This window comes from Arachis ipaensis, chromosome B9 (genome assembly GCF_059453495.1).
Source record: "Arachis ipaensis isolate K30076 ecotype BB chromosome B9, ASM5945349v1, whole genome shotgun sequence".
NCBI classification, from domain to species: domain Eukaryota; kingdom Viridiplantae; phylum Streptophyta; class Magnoliopsida; order Fabales; family Fabaceae; genus Arachis; species Arachis ipaensis.
In genome coordinates this window covers 50,868,556-50,880,098 of record NC_142444.1, presented here as the reverse complement: position 1 = coordinate 50,880,098, position 11,543 = coordinate 50,868,556, and the positions used below count along the sequence as shown (strand labels likewise).

At 37.1% G+C, this 11,543-nt stretch overlaps 1 non-coding gene across 1 annotated transcript; it reads left to right on the top strand.

Annotated features, from left to right (window-relative positions):
• The first annotated feature begins 218 nt into the window (after positions 1 to 218).
• LOC148544622 (small nucleolar RNA R71) lies at positions 219 to 326 on the top strand. The gene has a single exon (XR_015900933.1). It is a non-coding gene; the product is annotated as a small nucleolar RNA R71 (small nucleolar RNA).
• The last annotated feature ends 11,217 nt before the right edge of the window (positions 327 to 11,543 follow it).

Sequence of the window (11,543 nt, the reverse complement as noted above, 5' to 3'; positions counted from 1 at the left end):
ATCAATTTCAAGAACTCCCTTCTTCTGAGGCGTCCCATTACTCACAGGATTCCTCTCAGAAGTGTACATGAACTGGTTATCAGCAACCATGTCAATGAGTTCTTGAGCTTCTGCAAGCGTTTTCTTTAGGTGAATGGATCCACCTGCAGAAGTATCCAATGACATCTTAGCTAATTCAGACAGACCATCATAGAATATATCCAGATGGTCCATTCTGAAAGCATGTCAGAAGGACACTTTTTTGTCAGTTGCTTGTATCTCTCCCAAGCTTCATAGAGGGATTCACCTTCTTTCTGTCTGAAGGTTTGAACATCCACTCTAAGCTTGCTCAGCTTTTGAGGAGGAAAGAACTTGGCTAAGAAAGCCGTGACCAGCTTATCCCAAGAGTTCAGGCTATCTTTGGGTTGAGAGTCCAACCACACTCTAGCTCTGTCTCTTACAGCAAAAGGGAAAAGCATGAGCCTGTAGACTTCAGGATCTACTCCATTAGTCTTAACAGTATCACAGATCTGCAAGAATTCAGTTAAGAACTGAAAAGGATCTTCAGATGGAAGTCCATGGAACTTGCAGTTCTACTGCATCAGAGAAACTAATTGAGGTCTCAGCTCAAAATTGTTTGCTCCAATGGTAGGGATGGAGATGCTTCTTCCATGTAAATTGGAATTAGGTGCAGTAAAGTCACCAAGAATTCTCCTTGCATTATTATTATTATTTTCGGCTGCCATCTCCTCTTCTTGTTCGAAAATTTCTGAAAGGTGCTTGCTGGATTGTTGTAATTTAGCTTCTCTTAGTTTCCTCTTCAGAGTCCTTTCAGGTTCTGGATCTGCTTCAACAAGAATATTCTTGTCCTTGCTCCTGCTCATACGAAAAAGAGGGAACAGAAAAATAATAATAGGGATGCTTTTTACCACACTATAGAGGTCCCTGTGTGAGTAGAAGAAAAGAAGAAGAAAAGAATGTAATGTAAGGAAAGAAACACAAGGGTGAGGAGAGCAGAGATGTGAGATGAATAGAAGTGTTAGTAGATGAATAAATAAATAGAAGGAGATGAGAGAGAAAGAGAATTTTCGAAAATTATTTTTGAAAAATGGTTAGTGATTTTCGAAAATTAAAAGAAGAAATAAATTAAAATTGAATTTTGAAACAATTAGTTAATTAAAAAGAATTTTTGAAAAAGAGGGAGATATTTTCGAAAATTAGAGAGAGAGGGTTAGTTAGGTAGTTTTGAAAAAGATAAGAAACAAACAAAAAGTTAGTTAGTTAGTTGAAACAAATTTGAAAATCAATTTTGAAAAGATAAGAAGATAAGAAGTTAGAAAAGATATTTTAAAATCAAATTTTTGAAAAAGATATGATTTTGAAAAAGATAAGATAAAAAGATATTTTTGAAAAGATATGATTGAAATTAGTTTTGAAAAATATTTAATTTTTAAAATCACAATTAATGACTTGATTTACAAGAAATCACAAGATATGATTCTAGAACTTAAAGTTTGAATCTTTCTTAACAAGCAAGTAACAAGCTTGAAATTTTTGAATCAAAACATTAATTGATGATGTTATTTTCGAAAATTATGTGATAAAGATAAGAAAAAGATTTTTGAAAAATATTTTTAAAATTTTCGAAAATAACTAAGAAAAATGAAAAAGATTTGATTTTTGAAAAAGATTTTGAAAAAGATAAGATTTTTAAATTGAAAGTTTGATTTGACTCGTAAAAACAACTAGATTTTTAAAAATTTTTTTGAAAAAGTCAATCCAAATTTTCGAAATTTATGAGTGAAAAAGGGGAAGATATATTTTTTTTATTTTTGAATTTTCAATGATGAAAGAGAAAAACATGAAAAAGACTCAATGCATGAAAATTTTTAGATCAAAATGATGAATGCATGCAAGAATGCTATGAATGTCAAGATGAACACCAAGAACACTTTGAAGATCAAGATGAACACCAAGAACTTATTTTTGAAAAATTTTTTATGCAAAGAAAACATGAAAGACACCAAACTTAGAAATCTTTAATGCTTAGACACTAAGAATTCAAGAATGCATATGAAAAACACCATACAACACAAAACAATATAATATGAAGATCAATCAAGAAGGTTTATCAAGAACAACTTGAAGATCATGAAGAACACTATGAATGCATGAATTTTTGAAAAATGCAGAGAATTTTTAGAAAAAATGCAGTTGACACCAAACTTGAAATTGACTCAAGACTCAAACAAGAAACACAAAATATTTTTGATTTTTTATGATTTTGTATTTTTATTTTATATTTTTCGAAAATTAGTGTGAAAAAGAAAAATAAGGATTCCAAAATTTTTAATATGAATTCCAGGAATCTTGCACTCTTATTCTAAAGCTCCAATCTGAGGGTTAGACATGGCTTTACAGCCAGTCAGGTTTCAACATGCTTCATGAAACACTAGAATTCATTCTTAAAAAAAATTTTTTTTTGAAAATAAAACAAAAAGAAAATTACCCAATCTAAGCAACAAGATGAACCGTCAGTTGTCCAAACTCGAACAATCCCCGGCAACGGTGCCAAAAACATGGTGCACGAAATTGTGATCTCAGGCAACGGCACCAAAAACTCTGTACGCACATCTTAATAAATCGTTTTTCATTCACAACTTCGATACAACTAACCAGCAAGTGCACTGGGTCGTCCAAGTAATAAAACCTTACATGAGTAAGGGTCGATCCCACGGAGATTGTTAGTATGAAGCAAGCTATGGTCATCTTGTAAATCTCAGTCAGGCGGATAATAATTGATTATGGAGTTTTCAAAAATAAATAATAAATAGACAGAAAATAAAGATAGAAATACTTATGTATATCATTGGTGAGAATTTCAAATAAAGGTATAGAGATGCTTTCGTCCCTCTGAACTTCTGCTTTCCTGCTGTCTTCATCCAATCAGTCCTACTCCTTTCCATGGCTGGCTTTATGTAAGAACATCACCATTGTCAATGGCTACTTTTCATCCTCTCTGTGAAAATGGTCCGATGCGCTGTCACTGCATGGCTAATCATCTGGAGGCATCACCGTTGTCAATGGTTGCTTCCCATCCTCTCTGTGAAAATTGTTCGATGCGCTGTCACTGCATGGCTAATCATCTGGAGGTTCTCGATCATACTGGAGTAGGATTCACCCTCCTTTTGCGTCTGTCACTACGCCCAGCACTCGCGAGTTTGAAGTTCGTCACAGTCATTCAATCCCTGAATCCTACTCGGAATACCACAGACAAGGTTTAGACTTTCCGAATTCTCATGAATACCACCATCAATCTAGCTTATACCACGAAGATTCTGATTAAGAGATCCAAGAGATATTCATTCAATCTAAGGTGGAACGGAAGTGGTTGTCAGGCACGCGTTCGTGGGGGAATGATGATGATTGTCACGTTCATCACATTCATATTGAAGTACGAATGAATATCTTAGAAGCGGAATAAGTTGAATTGAATAGAAAAATAGTAGTACTTTGCATTAATTCATGAGGAACAGCAGTGCTCCACACCTTAATCTATGGAGTGTAGAAACTCTACCGTTTGAAAATACATAAGTGAAAGGTTCAGGCATGGCCGAGAGGCCAGCCCCCAAACGTGATCAATATGATCCTAAAGATGAACTAAAAAATCATGAGATGTCTAATACAATAGTAAAAAGTCCTATTTATACTAAACTAGTTACTAGGGTTTACAGAAGTAAGTAATTGATGCATAAATCCACTTCCGGGGCCCACTTGGTGTGTGCTTGGGCTGAGCTTGAATGTTACACGTGCAGAGGCTCTTTCTGGAGTTGAACGCCAAGTTGTAACGTGTTTTTGGCGTTCAACTCTGGTTCGTGACGTGTTTCTGGCGTTTAACTCCAGACTGTAGCGTAGAACTGGCGTTCATTGCCCTTTTGCGTCATCTAAAATCGGCCAAAGTATGAACTATTATATATTGCGGGAAATCCCTGGATGTCTACTTTCCAACGCAATTGGAAGCGCGCCATTTTGAGTTCTGTAGCTCCAGAAAATCCACTTTGAGTGCAGGGAGGTCAGAATCCAACAGCATCAGCAGTCCTTCTTCAACCTCTGAATCTGATTTTTGCTCAAGTCCCTCAATTTCAGCCAGAAAATACCTGAAATCACAGAAAAACAAACAAACTCATAGTAAAGTCCAGAAATGTGAATTTAACATAAAAACTAATAAAAATATCCCTAAAAGTAACTAGATTCTACTAAAAACATACCAAAAACAATGCCAAAAAGCGTATAAATTATCCGCTCATCAATATACAATGAATTCCAAAAACATCTATGAAGATCAGTATTAATTAGATGAGCGGGGCTTTTAGCTTTTTGCTTCTGAATAGTTTTGGCATCTCACTTTATCCCTTGAAGTTCAGAATGATTGGCATCTATAGGAACTCAAAATCCAGATAGTGTTATTGATTCTCCTAGTTAAGTATGTTGATTCTTGAACACAGCTACTTTATGAGTCTTGGCCGTGGCCCTAAGCACCTTGTTTTCCAATATTACCACCGGATACATAAATGCCACAGACACATAACTGGGTGAACCTTTTTCAGATTGTGACTCAGTTTTGCTAGAGTCCCCAATTAGAGGTGTCCAGGGTTCTTAAGCACACTCTTCTTCACTACAAGAAAATAAGCTTTCTGCCACGCTTTTAAAGTGTGCCGAAAAGTGCTAAAAAGCGTGCCTATAGCTTTTCGCCACGCTTTTTGAGCTATCGGCACACTTTTGAAAGGGTCACATCCGCCAGCGTGCCAGTTGCTCTATCGCCACGCTTTTGTGGATCTATCGGCACGCTTTCTTTTTGGCCACGCTTAAAAGCGTGGCCATAGGTGTTAATCTATCGGTACGCTTTAAAGCGTACCGATAAGTTCACAGATCGCCACGCTTTTGAGGCGTACCGATTAGGTTGGTTTTGGCTACGCTTCAAAAGCGTGCCGATAGACACACACAACCACGCTATCGGCACGCTTTTAAAGCGTAGCTCACCAACTAAAACCTTTTGCCACGCTTTTAAAGCGTGGCCTATTCCTTTGTCAAATTAAAAAAAGGAGAAAATTAGAAGGTATAAAAGAATTGATTTTTTATTGATTTACATGAGTTTTTTACATGCTATAATTATAATTAAAAAATTACAATTCTATAACAACTAATAATTGAATTAGGACAAAATAAATTTATCATTAGAACTTAGGAGATCACTAAAACTATCCAATTTGTGGCTAATTGATGATGAATCCCGAAAGAGAAGCTCCATTTACTTCACCTTTGGGTCTCCCCTATCCAGTCAAGAATATAAGAACAATCTTCTCGCTTCAAAAAATGCCCATCACAAGAAAGTAAATGTTAATGTTGTTCCAACAAGAAATATATTCAATATTGTGTTTGTACACTCGTCTTCTGCACACAATCTAAACTAGTTAAGACACAGATGTTGGCTGAGGACACAGAATTGTTCTGTCATATCCAAGCTTTGTATCTTGTGTTGATCAAATAAGAAAGGACAGGAATCTTCACATAATTACTACTTGAAGAATGTCCAAGCATATATTACCATGAACATCTACATTTGGATGGAAGTAGGTGCTTTCAAATTTGACCTTTGGAGCCTTAAAAGGGTAATCATTGGGAAACAAAAGTGGCAACTTGTACTCAGTTCCTTCAAACACATGTCTTTACTTCCTGTTATTGTCCCTTTCCAGCATAATATGTTGTCCTCCTCAGGAAATGCAGATATACCTGAATCTCCGCTCATCTAAAATTCCCATGGACACAAAGCTTCAATAATCAGTAATCTTTTTCCAAATACAAGAGAAAGATCATATATATGTAGTGGGCATATAAGCTTCTTACCATTAGAGTCATCAGTTCAGATTGCAATCTGTTCAATAACAATGGCCACAAAACAATAAAGGAGTTAGAAAGAAACAAGTACTTTAAGATCTTTTTTTACTAGGAACACAAAAGAATCAAAACTCCATTGTGAAAACTCAACCCATAAAAAAGAACGTGCTTTCTTGCTAGAATAATGTAATAAAGATGAAACAATACATCTTTAAAGGAAAAGACAGAGAACAAAAAGGAATTCATGATTTCAAATAACATAAGTTCTCCTTTTCTAATGTTATATGGTAAGGGCTGCATCTGAAGTATGTTAGGCCGAGCAATATTGACCCGTACTTCACCCTAACTTCTATATCCAGCTGCATTAGAGAAAATATAACAAAAACATATTCCATTGATTTAAGTAAGATGTTAGACACTTCATATACAAAAATTAGCTCAACTACTAACTGAGATGTCTAAAATCAGTGCAGCTGGCCCTGGTACTACTAGAGACAAAGTGCCAACACAAAATTGAACTGGTTCCAGCATCTTACTGATCACCTAATACGACAATCCTAGCAATCAGAACAAGGAGGAAAATAATAAATTGTTTGTTTCAAACAGAATAGAGTTCTACATAATAGTTGAGAAGTCAATGCTCAAAGTAGTCATGTCAAAAGTGCTCAAAGTTTCACCTTAGCAAATATTACATGATTCTACATTTATGACATGTTTAAAACAAACTCCTAGAGTAGGGGAAAAAAAAGATAAGCTTAACTATTTCATTTTTAGCCATTCAAAAAACCACCAATAAGAGGAACTAAAAGATCAGGGGAAAAAAAGATAAGCTTAATCAGATGATTCCCACAGGAATTTGATATTCCCTTCTGTTGTTCACAATAAGCTTTATTTTGCATCTATCACATGTTTCATGTACAACATAAGAACATAGTTAGAGAAACTTACCATCTTCAGTTTCCTGAGTTCTCTCCTGGCCATCTTCCCCCTCCATCTGCATTGTGCGACTATTGCTCCTACCTTAAGCCTCTTGTAATATTTAGAAGCTCTGTGGAACCTATACCGAGCCTGCCATATTTGGACAGAGATTTTAAAAACTGATCGTGCTTGTGGCCGATCCTGATAGATATTACAATAGTCTAACTCAAATCATACCTGAATATATACATGTAAATTTTTAGTTCACCTGGTCCTTATTATTTTATTTCAGTTTACATATATAGCTAAGATTTTCTTCTATTTTGAAATTATTGAAACTTATGGTTTGAGAGGTTAAATATACAAGTCAATACATTATCACAAAAGCATACCTAGAAGATATCAATAAATTATAGAAGGTTTGAGAAGAAGATGAGCAGCGCTGAGAAGAAAGGAGTAGGGGAAGAATAGGAGGAGTAGCGCCACCACAGGACAGGCAAAGCACTAGCAGTTCAGCACAACCTAGCAGCAGCGGAGCACTACCACAGCTGCAGCAGAACAAAACCAAATATCTAGAAGTTTAGAGAGAGTATAATTTTCAAACCTGTAACTATTAGAATAATCTTAATCATAGCTTTATCAAAAGGTTGGGCAGTGAAGCAGTATAATTTTCATGATGCTTTTCTAAATGGAAATCTAACCGAGACTATTTACATGTCTCAACTCCCTAGTTTTGTTTACTCAAATTCAAACCTTGTTTGCAAACTAAACAAGGCAATATATGGTTTGAAATAAGCTCTGAGAGCTTGGTATCTAACCATTACTGCCACCTTACAATCTTTTGGATTTAGGAGCACAAAATCAAATCCTTTCCTCTTCACACATTTTACATCTACTGGATATTGTGTTTACTATGGATCGAATATTGGCTGTAGTGTTTGTAGAACTAATCCAAATTCAAAATTTGTTAATTGAGCTCAAGCAACCCTGTCTCACTACTCCTACAGTGTTTTGTGACAATATGTTTTCAGTTCTATTATCTTATATCCCAAAACTCCATAATAGAACCAAACACTTCAAATTAGACTTGTACTTTGTAAGATGATGAATCAAGTAGTTAGGAAGCCAAACAAATCTTAAAAGCAATCAACTAAAACAAACTCAAACATACCGAGGATACAGCTTTATTTTCATGTTTTGTAACACCATTAGCAGTTGATTTCCCAGCCTTTGAACACCTTTTGATGCTCCCACTAAGCAACAAAGTGGATTAAGAATGAGCTATGATATAAAACCCTACCTTGAATGCCTCCATATGGTTTTAACTTCTCAAGAACTAAAGCTAGAAATGGTCCATGAATGTCCAAAACTTACTGTCATTGCAGCAGAGGCTGGCTTCAGAAGTTGTGCAGCTTCAGCAAAACTGCTTTGCACAGAAAGTTGCCTAGATAACCAATCAAAAAGGTCTTTATGCCCCTTCCACATCAAAGCAATTGTAATATAAGGAACCTACAATAGTAGCATACTCAGAGGATAGACACAAGACAGAAGAATCACTTAAAAAAAAGATTGAAACAGACCATTTTATCAAATTGAACTCCTCCCAAGTCAAATTGAAGTGTAGTCTTACAAATGTTTGAGAGTGGAATTACTTTCTTGACTTACTTTCTTGACCTTCAAGCCTCTGAACAGCATGGACAAAGGAGAGATGAAGATTAGGAGTCCAACGAAGCCTTGGCATCTTTGATCTCACATATTGTCTCACACCACTCCCTCTCTTTCCTTCTCTTGATGCTGTGCTGCTGCTACTTGGGTTTGTTGAATTCCCTTCTTCATTGTTATCCTCCTCCTCCTCCTTTGCTTCATTATTATTCTCTTCTTCCAATTCCTCATCATCACTCATAGTCGCTCCTTCATTCATGTCAAATGAATTTTCCACCCTCATTATCATTACTACTCTTGCCACCACTTCCTTCATTATATAACATGATGGAAGAAAAAATACAATCAAATATCTCATCGTTTTTCAGTCATAGAAGTGTAAGGGATAAAGCTAACCTTCCCAGGGTGATTATACAAAGACGAAAGATCAGAGAAAAGAGATGGAACTCCCTGGAGAGAATACAAAAGAAAGAAATCATAATCAACTTCGAAAAACCTGAACGAGGCATAATTTGAAGCTAAAAAGAAACTTGAATACCTTAGTTAGGAGAGGCCTAATGTAATTATCTGCTGCTGCTCTAAATTTGTCACCTTGCAAAAAATCTAGAGGTATTCTATGCCAAACGAGATTCAGCAAAGAATGAACTCAAATAATGAGCACCACATATCAGTAGCTGAGCACTACCACAGCTGCAGCAGAACAGAACCAAATGTCAAGAAGTTTAGAATAAAAAACCCTAAACCACGGATCATATTAGAACAAAAAATAGAAAATTAGAAAAATAAAAAAAATGAAGAACCAAGAAAATCAAATTCAAAATCAAATAATCAGACCAAGGAAAAAATTGACCAAATAATTTACCACGGCATTGCGAACGTTGAACATGGCTGACGGAGGTGCGACGAGTGAGGGAGAGGGAGACGTTGGCGCGACGACTTTAGAGAAGGAGACGGCAACGCGACAGGTGCTGAACCACAGAGGGAGGAACGGCGATTGAGGGTTTGCGAAATAGAGTGAGCAATGATTGAGGTTCCGAATCCAACGAGGGTTTGCGAGACAGAGACCACTGAGGGAGTAGGAGGGCACGCTAAGACAGAGACCACTGATGGTGTGTGGACGGAGCAGGGCCGATGGAGGGTTCCGAATCTAACGAGGGTAGCGTCGATGGTGCGAGGGTTGGGTGCGAGAGACAGTCGAGAGACAGCTTGGTGTGAGTGATCGTTGATGGTGCAGGGTTGGGTGCGACAAAGAGATGGATGGGTGCGAGGTTTTGATGAAGGGCAGGGTGTGAGGGTTAGACGAACATGGCGGCGAGCTGTGTGGTGCGACGGTCATGGCGATGGACAGTGATGAGTGCGACGGCTTGTTGGGTGCGAATGCTTGCTTTTAGGTTATCTTCTAGGTTAAAAATGAATTTGGAAATAAAAGTGAAGTGTATGAGCAGTTATAACTTCAATAGGTTAAAAGTTAACTTAGAAAAAAGTGAAGTGTGTAAAAAATAGGGTGGCACTCTATGGGTACGCTTTTGTAGGGTGCCTATCTAAACACAGTATATGGGCACGCTTTAAAAATGTGACTGTTAGGAAAAAATTAGTCACGCTTTTAAAGTGTGCCGATTTCTCTCTATGGGTACGCTTTTCAAGCGTGGCAATAAAAAAGTGTAGCCAAATTTCAAATAAGTGGCCACCGTCGTAAAAGCGTGCCGATTTCTCTCTATGGCCACGCTTTTCAAGCGTGGCAAAAAAAAGGGTGGCCAAATCACAAATCAGTGGCCACCCTCGCAAAAGCGTGCCCATAGACCACTTTTGGGCACGCTTTAAAAGTGTGGCAAGAAAAAAGTGTGCCGACAGGCCTTTTTTCTTGTAGTGCTTTTTGCTTTGGACCTCGACTTTAACCGCTCAGTCTCAAGTTTTCACTTGACACCTTCATGCCACAAGCACATGGTTAGGGACAGCTTGGTTTAGCCGCTTAGGCCAGGATTTTATTCCTGTGGGCCCTCCTATCCACTGATGCTCAAACCCTTGGATCCTTTTTATCACCCTTGCCTTTTGGTTTAAAGGAGTATTGGCTTTTTCTGCTTGCTTTTTTTTTTTTGCAAGCTTTGCACTGGTTTTTCTTGATTCAAGAATCAATTTTATGATTTTTCAGATCATCAGATAACATTTCTCCTTTTCCTTTCATTCTTTCAAGAGCCAACAATTTTAACATTCATGAATCAACAAATTCAAAAATATGCACTGTTCACGCATTCATTCAGAAAAACAATAGCATTGCCACCACATCAAAATAATTAAACTATTTTAAAATTTAAAATTCATGCACTTCTTTTTCTTTTTCAATTAAAAACATTTTTCATTTAAGAAAGGTGATGGATTCATTTTCATAGCTTTAAGGCATAGACACTTAGACACTAATGATCATGTAATAAAGACACAAACATAAATAAACATAAAGCACAATTTTCGAAAAACAAAAAATAAAGAACAAGGAAATTAAAGAACGGGTCCACCTTAGTGATGGTGGCTTGTTCTTCCTCTTGAAGATCTTATGGAGTGCTTGAGCTCCTCAATGTCTCTTCCTTGCCTTTGTTGCTCCTCTCTCATGGTTCTTTGATCTTCTCTAATTTCATGGAGGAGGATGGAATGCTCTTGGTGCTCCACCATTAGTTGTCCCATGTTGGAACTTAATTCTCCTAGGGAGGTGTTGATTTGCTCCCAATAGTTTTGTGGAGGAAGATGCATCCCTTGAGGTATCTCAGGGATTTCATGATGAGGAAATTCCTCATGCTCTTGTCCATGAGTGGGATCTCTTGTTTGCTCCATCCTTTTCTTAGTGATGGGCTTGTCCTCATCAATGAGGATGTCTTCCTCTATGTCAATTCCAGCCGAATTGCAGAGGTGACAAATGAGATGAGGGAAGGCTAACCTTGCCATAGTGGAGGACTTATCTGCCACCTTGTAGAGTTCTTGGGATATAACCTCATGAACTTCCACTTCTTCTCCAATCAAGATGCTATGTATCATGATAGCCCGGTCTATAGTAGCTTCGGACCGGTTGCTAGTGGGAATGATTGAGCGTTAGATGAACT